General features: G+C 38.5%; 1 pseudogene; it reads left to right on the top strand.

Moving 5' to 3' along the window:
- The first annotated feature begins 1,963 nt into the window (after window positions 1-1,963).
- LOC128658426 (uncharacterized) lies at window positions 1,964-2,080 on the top strand (annotated as a pseudogene).
- Window positions 2,081-3,515: the final 1,435 nt, after the last annotated feature.

Raw genomic sequence — 3,515 nt, 5'->3', positions numbered from 1 at the left:
TTTTTATCTTCTCTTATTTTGTTTTTTCTCTTCTCTTCTCTCTCCCCCACTACAGTATATCTTGCATATGTGACTTTTGTTTGCAATAATATTGATGTGAAGAGGCTCTTTTTATAGCATATGTAGATAAGAGCCCCCTGGAGCTAAGATAGGTTAACAAGGTGGATAACATTTCCTGTCTAGATATTCCATAGACAGTAAGAAAGGAGAAGGGGAAGGGTAGCGAGGAGGAGGAGAGAGAGGGAGGAGAATAGAGAGGGGAGAGGGGAAAGAGAAAGGAAGATATAACACCAGCAGGTCAAGATAAGGAAAAGGGGAAAGTAGAAGAGGAAAGTTATCTGTGCTGACTGGATAGGTGCAATTGAGTCAGGGTATAGGATAACAGATTTAAAGAGTGTATAAATAACTTGTTTAGAGAAACCCTAGAAATACGAATTGATAGAAATATTTTGTAAAAGGACGCAAGGGGGAGCACCCATTTTGTCTTAGTTTGTCTTAATTAGCCAGGGGAGAGGACACGCAGAGAGACAGTCAGACCCTGTCTAAATATACTGAACACTTTATTTTTTTGTAAAAAAAAAAAGAATTTTTTTCTCACTTTCACTTATTCTTTTAGATAACACAGGCTCCAGATAGCCTCACTTGGGCTCCTTAGGAGGAGCACCATATATTTTTTGTTTGTTTTAGGTATTAGTGTAATTATAGTTCCACATGTAGCACCATTAGTTAAAAGGTGCACCCGATCCATGCCGGATTAGCGGAAGAGTGGTGTATTTCTCTTCCGGTTTTTTAATTTATTCATTTACTTATTTTTTTTCTCCTTAAAACACAAATTAAAGTTTTCACACTAATACACCACTACACATCACTACACACCTCATGGAAAGGTATATTCCTAACTTAAAAGTCAGGTCCCCTGCGATGCCCCCCAAGAGAGACAAAAAGTCCAAGTCAGCACAGGAGATAGGCTTGGAGGATAACATGGACCCCCAGCTAGCAGGCACTGAAAAACAGCTGACACTTAATCAACTGGCAGAAATGCTGTTACCCCAATTCGATTCAGTTAAAAAGGAGATAGCTACTCTCTCTACTGAGATTAGGTCTTTTTCGAATAGAATATTAGAAGTAGAGCAAAGAATCTCAGCGGTTGAGGATAGACAAATTGCACATGACACTAATTGGGTCAATTATGAGAGCAAAATAAAAACGATGCAATCTAAAATAGAGGACCTGGAAGACAGGTCGCGTAGGAATAACATCCGTATAATTGGACTACCAGAGTCAATCGAATTTCAAGATCTAACTTTATTTGCTTCTGTTAGCTTACCACAATTGTTAGGAATGCAGCTGACAGAAAAAATACATGTAGAAAGAGCACATAGAACAGGACCAGCAAGGGAGTCACAAGAAGGTAACTTGCGCCCCAGAATGGTGATAATTAAATACTTAAATTTCCAACATAAGGTACAGATTATGCAACATTATAGGAAAACTCAGGGGTTCAAGATAGGTGCGCGACCTGTCTTCCTGTTCCAGGATTTCTCAGCAGAGACCTCCTCAAAGAGGAAGATAATGGCACCTTACTGTTCTAGCTTAATCAAGGCAGGGATCCAGGCTAATATGAGGTACCCAGCCAAAATAGTAATTTTTTCAGAAGGGAATGTGACCGTTTTAAATACAGCAATAGATGCTAAAAAATATTGCTCTGAAAAAGGCATAGAGATTTGATAGGAAGTCCATATTCAATCATTAACCTGAAATAATGAAGATGTATAATTTGTTGATTACTTATTTTAGTTGCAGAAAGGGGGGAGGTTTGGCCGGGGTGGAGACTCTCTTGTTTTTTTTTTTTTTGTTTGTTTTTCCTTCTCTTTCGTCCTTTTCCCCTCCTTTTTATATCTTTCTGTCCACTTTTCTATTGAGTGAGCTCAGAATCTTGAGAAAGTTATGTTTTGAATTGCAGGTCTACCGCCATTCGGCCTTGAACACCCGATCCCGTATGATCTCGGAAGTGGAGCAGGGCTGGACCTGGTCAGTACCGGGATGGGCGACCGCCGGGGAACCCCAGGAGCGGTAGGCATATATGTAGTAATGATAGTCAGATTAGATCCCTTCTCTGGATTGAGAGGAAGGAAGGTAACTATATTAGATAAAGGTTTTTAATATAAAATCGTAGGTTTTTATTTTTGTTGTTTTATTATGATTATAGATATTAAATGCTGAAGTGTGTATCATGGAATGTGGGAGGTGTCACATCCCCTATTAAAAGGAAAAATGTGCTTAAAATGTTAAAGCGCCAAAAGCCTGACGTTATTTTTTTGCAAGAGTTGCATTTGAAGGCAGCAGAACTACAAAAATTACAAACTAACTGGATTGCGGAAATCATAGCAACGCCATGTAATTGTAGGAAACGCGGAGTAGCTTTAATGTTTAATAGGAATTTGACATATACGATAAAAAATCAAATATTAGATTCGAGTGGGAGGTTTATGCTTGTTCAAGCTGAAATCAATAATAGACTGTGGACGTTTTGTAACATTTATGGTCCCAATGAAATTGAGATAGAATTCTGGGAAATGATAAAAAATAAATTGGTAAAATACTTAGGCCAAAACATAGTGGTAGCGGGAGACTTTAATGCGACAATGAATCCAGAGATTGATAGGCTAAAATCAGGGGCCTCCAGGAAACATAATAGAGAGGCCAAGATCTTGCGAGGCTTAGCAAAGATATTAAAGCTAAAAGATATTTGGCGTCTGCAGCATCCAGACGAGCGGGCCTTTTCGTGCGAATCTAAAACATTTAAAAATTTCTCACGAATACACATGTTTTTGATAGAAGAGAGGCTATTGACAATGGGAATAGAAACATATATCGATGAGATAGTCATCTCAGATCATGCAATAATCAGCCTGAAATTTGAAGATAAGGAGATCAAAAATAGAAGTAGCAATACGTTTAGCTTCCCGAAATATATGTTTTTAGATGAAAAGTTTTGAAAATTTTTATCTGATAGATGGAAGGTTTATTTCAGACAGAACAGACAGGATGTGAGTAGCCCAGAAGTACTCTGGGAAGCAGGGAAAGCAGTAATGCGAGGGGAGATCAAGAACTATATGATCATAAGAAAGCGGAAGGTAACAGAGAGGGAGACTCAACTAGCAAACCAACTGAAAAACTCATATAGGAGATATGTAGCTAACCCAAATAGATCTACCTGGAACCGGTACAAAGTAGCCAAATCAGAGCGTGAGACTTTTTTCAGAGAAAAATGGGCAAAGGAGGATATCCGAATCAGGGCATTTTGCCAAGGATATCAGGGGATTGCCTCCAAGTATCTAGCAAAATTAATAAATCACAGAAAAAAAAAGAATCTAATTCCACTTATCAAAGAGGGGCAGAAAATGCTTACTCAACCGACAGAGATTAGAGAGGCCTTCCATAGATATTATCAGGGATTGTACGCATGTAAGGATATAGATAAGACAAAAATGTCCGAATTTTGGCAACAGATC

The sequence above is a fragment of the Bombina bombina genome, chromosome 4 (genome assembly GCF_027579735.1).
Source record: "Bombina bombina isolate aBomBom1 chromosome 4, aBomBom1.pri, whole genome shotgun sequence".
NCBI lineage: Eukaryota > Metazoa > Chordata > Amphibia > Anura > Bombinatoridae > Bombina > Bombina bombina.
Note: the sequence above shows the minus strand (reverse complement) of the source record. Positions and strands in the feature narration are given on the sequence as shown.